This window comes from Scomber japonicus, chromosome 22 (genome assembly GCF_027409825.1).
Source record: "Scomber japonicus isolate fScoJap1 chromosome 22, fScoJap1.pri, whole genome shotgun sequence".
Taxonomy (NCBI): Eukaryota; Metazoa; Chordata; class Actinopteri; order Scombriformes; family Scombridae; genus Scomber; species Scomber japonicus.
The window spans coordinates 28365961-28380652 of record NC_070599.1 but is presented as its reverse complement, the minus strand read 5'-3'; the positions used below and the strand labels follow the sequence as shown (position 1 = coordinate 28380652).

Below are 14692 nucleotides of genomic sequence, written 5' to 3'. Positions count from 1 at the left end.
TCATGTGTTGGTGACAGTTTGGTTTGAACATGAAACAGAAACAATCAAACATCATGTTTCTTCTTCTCTGTCGTCTCTTCAGTCTGAGTCCAGTTTGGTGAACTGGGACTCTTTGTTTTCACCATCAAACCAGTCTGACCACATGATGCCTTCAGGCGTCTGTGTGACAGTGGGAGTTTCCATTCTCCTCCTCTGACTCTGACCATCAGCTGGAACTCAGTTCATGTGAAGACGCTCAGATTTCCTGCAGCTCCTGAACGCAGCAGCAGCGCCTGTGGAAAGTCCCGACTCGTTACCTTCACTTCCTGCTCAGTCAGCAGCCAATCAGAAGCAGATCTGCTGATGAGTCATCAGTCACCTGGAGCAGCGTCCTGCTGGTTCATCACAGCTTCAATGAGGTGACCTCTGACCTCTGCAGAGTCTTCATCTTCATCATCATCAACGCTCACTGATCATTAACGTTCAGTTCCCAGTGTTCCCAGTGTTCCCAGTGCTCCCAGTGTTCCCAGTGCTCCCAGTGTTCATATGAGTCTCTCTGTTGTCATTCCTCCTGTTCATACTGACTATATACAGTCTTCAGTGATGGAGGATGTATTCAGTCATTTAAAGTCTCTGATCAGCTTCTATTGAGCTTCATCAGTGTGAGTTAGTCATATCAGTGATATCTGACACATTTACAGTGTGTTTAGCATCAGATTCCCTCTTAGTGTTTCCTGTTTCTCTGTGGTGGAAGTATAGTAACAAAAAGACTTTGCTACTAAAAACACTGTAACGCTGAAACATAGACGATGAAGATTTGACTCATTCAGACTCTGAAGCTTCATATTAGCTTCACATCAACTTTTAAATCCATGTTTCCACAGAAGGAGGACTGTGGGTTTAGTCCTCCATCACTTCCTGTAAACATGATGAAGGATCTAATGCTCAGTATGAACAGGAGGAATCATTACACATAAACACACTTCATGTTCATCTGGTTTAAAACTGTTGGTTTCAGACTCAGTATAAAGAGTGAATCTGTCCTTTAAAAAGGAAGCAGTCTGTCCTCACAGCAGACGCTCGCTGCCCCCGGTGGTCGTGGTTGGAAGTGCAGAGAATCAGAAGAAAAGATGAACAGCTGTGATAGAAAACGTTCAACATGTGACTGAATGAATCCGGTCTGATTCCACTCAGGTAGAAACCTGCAGGACAGGTGAGACCTTCAGGTGAGTCGTCCAATCAGAGAGAAGATCAGCTGAAACCAACAGGACACAGTTTCATAAACAGCTGTGATTATAATCTAATGAAGCCAGAAGGAACAAGTGCAGCAGTTTCCTCTTTTTAAACCTTCATGAGCTGACTCACCTGATCACCTGATCACCTGTTCACCTGACACTCATTTACGCACATGCTCAGTACGGTCCCACTTTGTAAAACATGAAGCATCTGCAGCTCCACATCAACAAAAACCAAATCAAATAAAACCTGAGACAGTAAAAGGACAGACAGTATAAATGTAAAAGAGTTAAAACAGATACAGAAACGCTCCACTGCTTCCAAACTCAACAGGAGTGTTTAGTGTCAGTGTGTGTCGGCTGAGCTAACGCCATCATGACTTCAGTTTAGGATTCATTTCACTGAACCATGAATCTGTGCACTAACTTCCTCCACACAGCATGAAAGGAAGGAAACACTGTTAGAAACAAACATGTGACTGACACTCGTCCATCCTGGAAGAGAAGCAGAATTATTAATGCATCACTGAATGAAACCTGAAGCGTCTTCATTTTCACTTTGCTGTAAAGAAAAAGTTCTTCATAACAGTTGGTCTCAAGCTTTCTAATATGCACCAGAGTCAAGGTTCAAAGGTCAGTATTTTAAAGCAGGAGTCATGTAGAGTCTTCATACTGATATATGTTACTCTCCAGGCTGAGACCTTTCTAATGATGTATGTGGTTTAGCTCTATGACAAAGGCTTCAGAGAGCACTTTGAAGACCCAATACATGATAATTAGTATTTTTGTTTATTTGTTTAACTAAGGACCAAAATGTTTCACCTTCAGAGACACTGCTGACTGTCTAAGGCAGCACTACAGACTTAGGAGGAGGGAGAGGAGGAGGAGGAGGAGGAGGAGGAGGAGGGGGAGGAGGAGGAAGAGGAGGAAGACACTGCTGACTGTCTAAGGCAGCACTACAGACTTGGAAGAAGGCCTGAAGAAAAATAAATTTAGGATACCTATACTGGAACAAAACATTCCCTTTCCCTGCAGGAAACAGCTCCATCCTCTTTATATCAGTGTTAGATCATTAATCTTTATTTGTATAGCGCCAAATCACAACAGAGTTATCTCAAGAGAGAGAAGCACATTGAAGGTCCGGGACTGGAATCCGTCATCCGGACGTCTCCAGGCCCAGATTACCTGTGAGACCAGAAAGCACAGACAACTCCGGGGAAGAAGTTTAGCTTATTGAATGCATTAATAGAACATGAATGTTAATGGATATAGATGGATGGATAGAGAGAGAGAGGGAGGAGGAGAGAGGAGCCCAGTGCATCATGGGAGTCCCCCGGCAGTCTAAGCCTATAGCAGCATAAGCTAAGAGCTCAAAGAGCCCTAACAATAAGCTTATAGAGACATCATCTATAGACATTCCTCTGTCTCCTCTCTAAAACCACTGGACTCAGATTCATTACTGGTGACAGCTGCTCCATCGTTGCACTTTATATGAAAAGGTTGGACGGGTCCTTTATCCACCAGACCAAACATGCACTGGTTCTCCTTCATCTATAAAGTCTTGAAAGGCAACAGCATCATACATCAGCACTTTATTAAACTGGTCTCATAGTAAATATTCAACATGTTCAACTGATTACTTAATGCTCAACGTTCTCCAGACTAACAGTGAATCTGGTCAAACTGCTTTCATTTCCTCTGCTGCATCATCCTGGAAAACTTTACAACAGACTCAAACTCAACACCATCGTTTCCACGGACCAATTAGAAACTCTGATCTCCAGCTGCTCTGCTTCTGAGTGGAACTGGTTTATTGTTGTTTGTTCTCTGAGTTCTCTGAGCTCTCCACATCACTGATATAAAATTAAATGAGAAACTTCACACAGAGATAGTTGGGTTTGGAGTCAGACAGACGGGGAAGACCCAGGACACGCTAGAGAAACTATGTCTCTCGGCTGGCCCGGGAACGCCTCGGGGTCCCCCGGGAAGAGCTGGACGAAGTGGCCGGGGAGAGGGAAGTCTGGGCTTCCTGCTTAGGCTGCCGCCCCCGAGACCCGACCAGGATAAGAGGAAGAGGACGACGACAGACGGCTGTAATTTGAAAAGGAGTGAAGTCTGATGGAGTCGAACCAACACGCTGCTTTAATAGAAAGGCCTTAACATTAACCAATCATGTTTTTGATATATCAGAGACTCTTTAATGTGTTTGTGTTGAGAAATGTTAAATATATCATTCAAAGAAAACCTCACATGGAAGATAGTTCCCAACATTTGGGCGACGAGTCTTCAGGTCTACTGAATTAAATATTGAGTGATAAAGTGGTTATAGTTAAAGTTTATTTTCCAACATTATATTTATTGAAAATTGTTCAGGATAGGTCAGCTTACATCACATACATGCAATCACACCATATCAACATATAAACTGACCAACATTACAAAAGAACATCTTCTCAGACAAATACAATTACAGATATCTTAATTCAAGAGCATATTAAATGGATTTGAGAGTATTTATTGATTTCATGCTCAGATTTTGTGATATTTTCTCTCAAAACTCTCGCACTCAAATTTGCTCTGCGCATGCTCGCACTGTGTCCTCGCACTCGGTTACAACGCTGCTCGCACAGATTTCCTGCGCTCACACTCGAGTTCTTCCTCTCGCACTCAAGTAACTTGTGCTCGCGGATCTCTGCTCTGCTCTCGGATTTTTTATGGATCAAAGCTGTCAACCAATAGAAGGCCGGCTAGTATTGACCAATCAGACTGTCCCTGTTTGTTTACGGGTGCTCCATATATATCCTTTCTCAATTTCATCACTGATTATGCTATCACATACATCAGTTCTATTCACTCTCCACATCCTCCGCTAGATCCAAACTTCCCACAAACACAGCAAAAGATGCCCATATTTTTTCAAACAAACCTTGCTTCCCTTTTTGTATGTATGTTATTTTTTCAAGAGGCAATGTGAAGAGCATTTGCCTGGCCCAAAAAGTAATACTTGGACTACAAGTTTTTTTCCCAAAACATTGCAATTGGTCTCTTAGCATGCAGAAGACAAATATTTATCAGTGTTTGTTCACTCTTAGTTAGTTAACAGGTGTAATATATGTCCTCATTAACCATTTGTATTGTAGCAGTCTTAATCTGGAGTTAATTGTTTGGGTGTGGGCCTAAGTACAGATTGATTCCCAATCCTCTAGTGAAATATCCAATTCCAGGTCTTCCCTCCATGCATTTCTTTTGTAATCAGAGTTTTCGGATGAATTGGATAATATCAAATTATATAATTCTGAAATGGCACCTTTACTTATAGTTAAAGTTAGTTTTATTTTACACAGAGAATAAAAGGAGTAGCAGCCATTTCATTAGTTTTCTCAAGTGATGTGACGTTGACGCAGTCCTTTAGGAAAGAACAGAGCAGAAGAAAAGAGGCCATGTCACAACCTTTGATCCATTATAGTGAAACTAGAACGTTTAGTGCTGAGGACCAACGTAGCTGTGATAAGTTTAGATGAGAGACTGGCTCTATATATACATATATACACATATATATATATATATATATATATATATATATATATATACGTTTAGATGAGACACTTTGAATTGAAACAAAGCAGACTTTAACTTTATCAGCTGATGAAGAACCTCTGAGTTCAGCTGTGCAGGTAAATGTTAAAGTCAGGCTGCAGACACTCTGAGCTCAGTCATGTGTTGTTGTAGAGTCAGCAGTCATGTGATCAGATCAGTGTCTCTGTTCAGCACTTTGTTGTCAGTTTACCATCAGACACCTGAACGCAGCGTCGCTGCTGTTTTTTTAATGAAGCCACAAACATTTCAGGCGTCTGTGGAAAGTCCCCACTCTTTACTTTCACTTCCTGTTCAGGCAGCACCCAATCAGAAGCAGAGCTGCTGATGAGTCATCAGTCACCAGGAGAAGATGTTTGTAGTTGAACAGCAGCAGACTGAAGCAGACTGAATGAGCTCAAACGCCCCCTACTGGATCACCATGGTAACATCAGTTTATTAACACCTGCTCAGGTTGGACTCAGCAGCCAATCAGAAGCAGAGCTACTGATGAGTCATCAGTCACCAGGAGAATATGTTTGTAGTTGAACAGCAGCAGACTGAAGCAGCAGCAGTTTATATCTTCCAGGGAACTACAGAGCTACTAAAGCATCAAACACAGGAGCAACACGGCCATGTTTACAACACTTTACCTTCAGGCTGCTTACAGAATAACAGTAACAAAGGTTTTTATAACTAAAGAAACTAATTCTGTAGATTCATGTGTAGATGATACTCTGAGTAAACAGGTTTGCACTAAACATTTTGTTATACAGAAGTAATTCTATGAAAGTGCACCACAACAAGCCAAGCTGTCAACTCATTCTTGCTGCTATATTGTTGCTGATGATGTTGAATGTTCAAGTCAGACCAGAACGACCATCAGGCCTCCAGGAAGTGTCCCGGTGCTCCTGATGTGCAGTCCGCCTGTTTCTAGCTGGGAGAACATCAACTGACTGGTTGGAGTTGAGAGACAAAGAGCCACAGTAACAAACATTAACGTGAGCGACTGTCTCAGGAATGATTATTTCCATCGAGTCTTATAGTAACATGAGGTCTGCAGTTATATATATACCCTATATATACCCTATAATACCCTATATATACCCTATAATACCCTATATATACCCTTATAGTAACATGAGGTCTGCAGTTATTACGTCTCCACAACAAGAAGGTTAACGTTTCCTTCCATCCAGTGAAGTGAAGTCAGTCACCTTGACGTTAGTGATTGATGACTTTACTTCAGTGAAGTCTCACAGCAGATATACCCTATATATATATACCCTATAATACCCTATATATACCCTATATACCCTATATATACCCTATTATACCCTATATACCCTATATATACCCTATAATACCCTATATACCATATATATACCCTATATACCCTATAATACCCTATAATACCCTATATATACCCTATAATACCCTATATATACCCTATATATACTCAATATATACCCTATAATACCCTATATATACCCTATATACCCTATAATACCCTATATATACCCTATATATACCCTATATATACTCAATATATACCCTATAATACCCTATATATACCCTATATACCCTATAATACCCTATATATACCCTATATACCCTATATATACCCTATACATACCCTATATATAGCCTATAATACCCTATATATACCCTATATACCCTATATATACCCTATACATACCCTATATATACCCTATAATACCCTATATATACCCTATATATACTCAATATATACCCTATAATACCCTATATATACCCTATAATACCCTATATATACCCTATAATACCCTATATATACCCTATAATACCCTATATACCCTATATATACCCTATAATACCCTATATATACCCTATAATACCCTATATATACCCTTATAGTAACATGAGGTCTGCAGTTATTACGTCTCCACTACGATGGAAGGTTAACGTTTCCTTCCATCCAGTGAAGTGAAGTCAGTCACCTTGACGTTAGTGATTGATGACTTTACTTCAGTGAAGTCTCACAGCAGATATACCCTATATATATATACCCTATAATACCCTATATATACCCTATATACCCTATATATACCCTATTATACCCTATATACCCTATATATACCCTATAATACCCTATATACCATATATATACCCTATATACCCTATAATACCCTATAATACCCTATATATACCCTATAATACCCTATATATACCCTATATATACTCAATATATACCCTATAATACCCTATATATACCCTATATACCCTATAATACCCTATATATACCCTATATATACCCTATATATACTCAATATATACCCTATAATACCCTATATATACCCTATATACCCTATAATACCCTATATATACCCTATATACCCTATATATACCCTATACATACCCTATATATAGCCTATAATACCCTATATATACCCTATATACCCTATATATACCCTATACATACCCTATATATACCCTATAATACCCTATATATACCCTATATATACTCAATATATACCCTATAATACCCTATATATACCCTATAATACCCTATATATACCCTATAATACCCTATATATACCCTATAATACCCTATATACCCTATATATACCCTATATACCCTATATATACCCTATACATACCCTATATATACCCTATAATACTCTATATATACCCTATACTCAGATCTTCATCTCTGCTGCTACACTGACGATGCACCGATGTGTTTATCAGACAGAAGGTCTCAGATGTTTGATGCAGATTATATTTATTACATCACACTGAGCTGATGTTTCTGTCCAAGATCAATCTGGAGGAAGTCCAGCTGGATGTTTCCCCCAAAAACAAACATGACAAACGTTCAGAGCTGCAAAATCTTTACAAACATAAAAACTCTTCATCGTGAGTTCTATGAGCTCGTGTTTATTTATTTACACAAACTCCTCTTTCATTTAATCCCCATTTTATTCATGGTCACTTTGTTTTGGAGAGAAGCCTTTTATTTAAATGTTCGTGCTGTGAGGACAAAATCATTGAAGCCATAGTGATGAATGAAACTCTGACTTTAATTATTCAGACTTATTGAAACAAAGCAGACTTTAACTTTATCAGCTGATGAAGAACCTCTCAGTTCAGCTGTGCAGGTAAATGTTAAAGTCAGACTGCAGACACTCTGAGCTCAGTCATGTGTTGTTGTAGAGTCAGCAGTCATGTGATCAGATCAGCGTCTCTGTTCAGCACTTTGTTGTCAGTTTACCATCAGACACCTGAACGCAGCGTCGCTGATGTTTTTTTAATGACGCCACAAACATTTCAGGCGTCTGAGGAAAGTCCCCACTCTTTACTTTCACTTCCTGTTCAGCCAGCAGCCAATCAGAAGCAGAGCTGCTGATGAGTCATCAGTCACCAGGAGAAGATGTTTGTAGTTGAACAGCAGCAGACTGAAGCAGACTGAATGAGCTCAGACGCCCCCTACTGGATCACCATGGTAACAGCAGTTTATTTAGACCTGCTCTGGTTGGACTCATCAACCAATCAGAAGCAGAGCTGCTGATGAGTCATCAGTCACCAGGAGAAGATGTTTGTAGTTGAACAGCAGCAGACTGAAGCAGACTGAATGAGCTCAGACGCCCCCTGCTGGATCACTACAGTCTTTTTAGCATCAGATTCCCTCTTAGTGTTTCCTGTTTCTCTGTAGTATAGTGTATTTAGTATATATATGTTTCTCTGTGGTGGAAGTATAGTAACAAAAAGACTTTGCTAGTAAAAACACTGTAACGCTGAAACATAGAAGATGAAGATTTGACTCATTCAGACTCTGAAGCTTCATATTAGCTTCACATCAACTTTTAAATCCATGTTTCCACAGAAGGAGGACTGTGGATTTAGCCCTCCATCAATTCCATTGTAAGTGCATTATGAAGGGGTCTAATGGTCAGTATGAACAGGAGGAATCATTACACACAGAAACTCAGGTAGAAACCTGCAGGACAGGTGAGACCTTCAGGTGAGTCGTCCAATCAGAGAGAAGATCAGCTGAAACCAACAGGACACAGTTTCATAAACAGCTGTGATTATAATCTAATGAAGCCAGAAGGAACAAATGCAGCAGTTTCCTCTTTTTAAACCTTCATGACATAACTTGTGTATCTTTTGAATATCAGAAACATTAAATATAGTGACATATATGAGTGCAGGGTCAACAGGAGCCTTCTGAATGTTAGACAGTTGGTTTAACCCTTAGATACTGTTCATATTCTGACTCATAATAATGATGATAATAATAATAATAATTATCATCATCATCATCATCATCATCATCATCATCATAATTAGTCCATACACTCATTCACATCCATAAATGCCCCATTAGTCATTAATAAATGTTTGATTATTGTTTAATGAAGCTGTCAGAGAGCAAATAGACTGAAGCAGACTGAAGGAGCTTAGATGCCCCCTGCTGGATCACCATGGTAACATCTGTTTATTTATTCTGAGTCAGACTGTTCAGACTGGTATCAGGTGAATAATATAACTAAAGGAAACATATATAAGGTGAATAATAACTAAAGGAAGCATATATAAGGTGAATAAAATAATAAATGAAGCATATATAAGGTGAATAAAATAATAAATGAAGCCTATATAAGGTGAATAATATAATAAAGGAAGCATATATAAGGTGAATAATATAATAAAGGAAGCATATATAAGGTGAATAATATAATAAAGGAAGCATATATAAGGTGAATAATATAATAAAGGAAGCATATATAAGGTGAATAATATAATAAAGGAAACATATATAAGGTGAATAAAATAATAAATGAAGCATATATAAGGTGAATAATATAATAAAGGAAACATATATGAGGTGAATAAAATAATAAATGAAGCATATATAAGGTGAATAAAATAATAAATGAAACATATATGAGGTGAATAAAATAATAAATGAAGCATATATAAGGTGAATAAAATAATAAATGAAACATATATAAGGTGAATAAAATAATAAATGAAACATATATAAGGTGAATAAAATAATAAATGAAACATATATAAGGTGAATAAAATAATAAATGAAACATATATAAGGTGAATAAAATAACTAAAGACTGAAAATTGTCAAATAAACTATTACTGTGTAGAAAGTCACACAGCTGATTGGCAACTGCTTTCTCAAGGATCTTAGAGAGAAAGAAGAGGTTAGATAAAGAAGATGTTTAATTACAGCTACCTTAAAGGACTGTGGTACATATCCTGTTACTAAAGACAGATTGATCATATCTAATAAAGAAGTGTTAACTGAGGGAAAGACTTCCTTAAGCGGCCTCGTTGGGACCAGGTCTAAGAGACAGGACGATGTTTGGGTGAAGTAATCATTGACGTCACTGTCGACTCAAACCAGGACAAATAATGGGAAGTGACACAAGAAGTTAAAGCAAGAAAATCATTATTTATTTTAATTAACTTAAAACCACACGTACATGTCACTGTCAACGTTGATGTGATGTGTTGTCATGTAGAAACACAAGCAAATAAACCAAAAAATAAAAGTTGTGGAGAGTAGAGAGTGGAGTTTCCCTCTGTCCTCTTTCTCTCATCCCTGAGCTTGTTAAGTGTTAAGAGCGCCTCCTGCTGGACATCTGCAAAACAAAACACAGACACAGACACAGACAAGCAGCTCACAGGAGGCAGGGCCATTACAGTCACATCCTGCCTGACGTCTCGGTTTTAGATCCTCTTTTATTTTGAAAGGTTTTCTGCTTGTGTCTGTTGTCTCTATTTCCTTTTTCTTTGTTTTCCCACCTTAGTTGATTTCTTCATGTGCTTCACCTGTGTCCTGTTTGTAATCAGCCTTTGTGTATTCAAGTCTGTGTTGTCTCTGTTGGATCCTCCTCCTGTTCTGGTTCAACCTGTTTTTGTTCAGCTCTGTCTGTTCAGTTTTACTTTACTGTACCCGAGCCTGAAATAAAGACATGATTCATCAGCTTTGCTCAGCATCTGGGTTCAGCTGCTCTGCTATCCATGACAACTGAAGTTAATTCTCTAAGGTAATTTGGAGAAAAACAGTCTAAATACATATAAAACAGAACTTTCTAAGTTTCCTGTGTGTGAGGGATAAATCAGTCCCTGTTGAGGGTAGGAGGTGATTCATTTTGTCTCTAATAGTTAGAATTTTATCATTGAAGAAATTAATCAAGTTGTCACTCTTTAAATTACGCTAAAGCACCATCAGACAGACAGGTCATCCTTATGTTTGCTCAGGCCTACATTCCCACAGCACAGGTATGGCCCATACAGTCTATGGTATGGTCATTCTCTAATGCTCATACTGTGCTGACCCTTAACCTGTTTTTAATCTATAAAATGCTTCAAAGACAGGTGCAATTCTTTGTTATTATTAAACTGGGGGAACATAGGACTGAGGTTGACAGAGTCACTTACCGAAGTACAATAGCAGAGGTTAAATGGGGCCAGGGCACATAAGCACTGCATCATAGGACACATTTTAAGCAATTAATAATTAAAGCAAAATTACTGAATATCTCGTCACTGGCAACCCAAACAGCCAACTCTTCTAGCTGTTACTCCGTTGTGTTTTGTTACATAAAGAGATTGATACACAGATAAACAGATTTACTTTATTGATCCCAAATTTGGAAAATCTAGACTTAGAGCAGCAGGCATTGCACAGGAAAAGAAAATACACAGGAAATCAAAACTAGAAGAGAAAAATATTTGTCTAAAGAAAAACTAACTCAAAAAGTTAAAGTTTGAAAAACTTCATATCCTCTATGTATAATAAAATATAAACATAGGATAAATTACTATATATTACACAACTGTGCAGTTGTTGAGTAGCTGTATAATACAATATAGTTTTGTGCTTGCATGTTGTTTGTTAGATGATGTTTTATATATATATAGTTTGTTTTTGCTTCAGCCAAAATAAAAATCATGGCCTGGTGACCCAAAACTTCTCTGACCTCTTTCAGGTGTGCTGGCATCATCCACTGAAGAGCATTGAGCACACAGGTCAGTAGAGGAACATGTGAGGGTTGGGTTGAGTCTTTCTAAAAACAAAAATCAGCATATATTTGCTCCAAACAATCCAATTATATATGAATATTTTACATTGCACATTACTTTAGCCATCATGTCAAAGTCTTCCCAGTTATCCAGTGACAATGGCGGAAGACTAATAATTAATGGGTCTGTATTTATTCTTTTTAAGGGCAAACAACAATGTCAGCTCCAGGAAGCTCCCAGCCTGCTCATCCTGTAGCCCTGCTCATCAGATCTGGACCATGCGCTGCTCGGGGCTCTCCTAAGTATTTCTCTCTTTAACTTAAATGATTTTGGAAGATGAAAATGATTTGCATGTCAGTATAACTGAAAGACTCAAAAGAAGTTGTTTTTTTGTCATAAAAAAAAAAGTTTTAATCTAAAATAAAATCATCCCTGTTTTCATTATTGTCAGTATACCAAATACATATACTAAATGATGTCACTATGCCAAATTTAGACCATACTTGCTGTTACCAGCCGCCCCCATCACCATTGAGCGTCTAGTGGCCTTCATCTACAGGGCCTGACCAACACAAACCGAAATAATTTGGGGACCTCAGAATCTCCTCTCTGCTTTTTGTGGTTGATGTTCTGCTGGACTCTACAGGTGAAGTGGTCAGGATGAGAGTCAGCACCTCCAAATCTGAGGCCATGGTGCTCTGCTGGAACAAGGTGGACTGCCCCCTCAGGGTTGGGGGGGGGCGGAGGGGGGGGGGTTGCAGTTGTTGAGTATCTGTATAATACAGTATAATATATATATATATATATATATATATATACATATAAATTAAATAAAAAATTAAATTAAATTTGTGGTTGATGTTGTTCTGTTGGACTCTACAGGTGAAGCGGTCAGGATGAGAGTCAGCACCTCTGAGGCCATGGTGCTCTGCTGCCCCCTCAGAGTTGGGGGGGGACGCCAGCCTGAGTGCGCCTCTGGTTACTGACTGGGGTAAATACCTGTCTGTCTGCTCACCTGTCTGTCTGCCTGCCCCCATGCACTATGGCCTCAGATTTAGAGGTGCTGACTCTCATCCGACCACTTCACCTGTAGAGTCCAACAGAACAACATCAACCACAGAAAGCAGAGAGGTGATTCTGAGGTCCCCAAACTGGACTCTCTCCTCCCCCCAGCTGCACCTTGAGACTCTGTCCATGAAGACCACAAACAGGATCAGAGACCAGGGACAGCCCTGATGGAGCCCAACATCCACTGAGACCAGGTCTGACTTACTCTTTTATTAAGTATGTACTTTATTTATTCACATACTAGAATACATCTGCCAGAAATGTCTCTGTCTCTCTCTCTCTCTGCCTGTCTGTCTCTCTCTTTCTCTGTCTGTCTCTCTCTCTGCCTGTCTCTCTCTCTCTGTGTCTGTCTCTCTCTCTCTCTCTCTCTCTGTCTGTCTCTCGCCCTGCCTGTCTCTCTCTCTCTCTGTCTGTCTCTCTCTCTGTCTGTCTCTCTCTCTGTCTGTCTCTCTCTCTCTGCCTGTCTCTCTCTGTCTGTCTCTCTCTCTGCCTGTCTGTCTCTGTCTGTCTGTCTCTCTCTCTCTCTGCCTGTCTCTCGCTGTCTGTCTCTCTCTCTGCCTGTCTGTCTCTCTCTCTGTGTCTCTCTCTCTGTCTGTCTCTCTCTGCCTGTCTCTTTCTCTCTATGTCTCTCTCTCTGCCTGTCTGCCTTTCTCTGTCTGTCTGTCTCTCTGCCTGTCTCTCTCTCTGCCTACCTCTCTCTGTCTGTCTCTCTGTCTGTCTCTCTCTCTCTCTGCCTGTCTCTCTCTCTGCCTGTCTCTCTCTCTCTATGTCTGTCTCTCTCTCTGCCTGTCTCTCTCTGCCTGTCTGTCTCTCTCTCTGCCTGTCTGTCTCTCTCTCTGCCTGTCTCTGTCTCTCTCTCTGCCTGTCTGTGTCTCTCTCTGCCTCTCTGTCTCTCTCTCTGTCTGTCTGTCTCTCTCTCTGCCTGTCTGTCTCTCTGTCTGTTTCTCTCTCTCTGCCTGTCTGTCTCTATGTCTGTCTCTCTCTCTGCCTGTCTGTCTCTGTCTGTCTCTCTCTCTGTCTGTCTCTCTCTCTGCCTGTCTGTCTCTATGTCTGTCTGTCTCTATGTCTGTCTCTCTCTCTGCCTGTCTGTCTCTCTCTCTGCCTGTCTGTCTCTCTCTCTGCCTGTCTCTCTCTATGTCTGTCTCTCTCTCTCTGCCTGTCTGTCTCTCAGTGTATCAGAGTTTAAAGAGTCAAATGATCTGCAGAGACACAGAGGACAGGTGGAGGAGAGGACAGGTTCTTGTTCAGTGTAAAAGCTCAAACCAACCTGAGTGTCATTTCTCTGCAGTTTAACTGCAGGTTAGTAAACCTCTACCGGTCAGCCTCCAGCTTTGAATGGAACCCTGATAGAAACGTTAGAGCTGGTCAGAGCTGGTCAGAGCTGGTTAGAGCTGGTCAGAGCTGGTTAGAGCTGGTCAGAGCTGGTTAGAGCTGGTCAGAGCTGGTCAGAGCTGGTTAGAGCCGGTTAGAGCTGGTTAGAGCTGGTTAGAGCTGATCAGAGCTGGTTAGAGCCGGTCAGAGCTGGTCAGAGCTGGTTAGAGCTGGTTAGAGCTGGTCAGAGCTGGTTAGAGCTGGTTAGTGCTGGTCAGAGCTGGTTAGAGCTGGTCAGAGCTGGTCAGAGCTGGTTAGAGCTGGTCAGAGCTGGTCAGAGCTGGTTAGAGCTGGTTAGAGCTGGTTAGAGCTGGTCAGAGCTGGTTAGAGCTGGTCAGAGCTGGTTAGAGCTGGTTAGAGCTGGTCAGAGCTGGTTAGAGCTGGTCAGATCTGAGGGAGAATGAAGTGATTTACTGAATCAGGTTGAACCAGTC

At 40.2% G+C, this 14692-nt stretch overlaps 1 protein-coding gene across 1 annotated transcript in view; it reads right to left on the bottom strand.

The window, feature by feature from the left end:
* Nucleotides 1-14692, bottom strand: part of LOC128384135 (H-2 class II histocompatibility antigen, A-U alpha chain-like) — an 82788-nt gene that overhangs the window by 7301 nt on the left and 60795 nt on the right. The window lies entirely within an intron of this gene.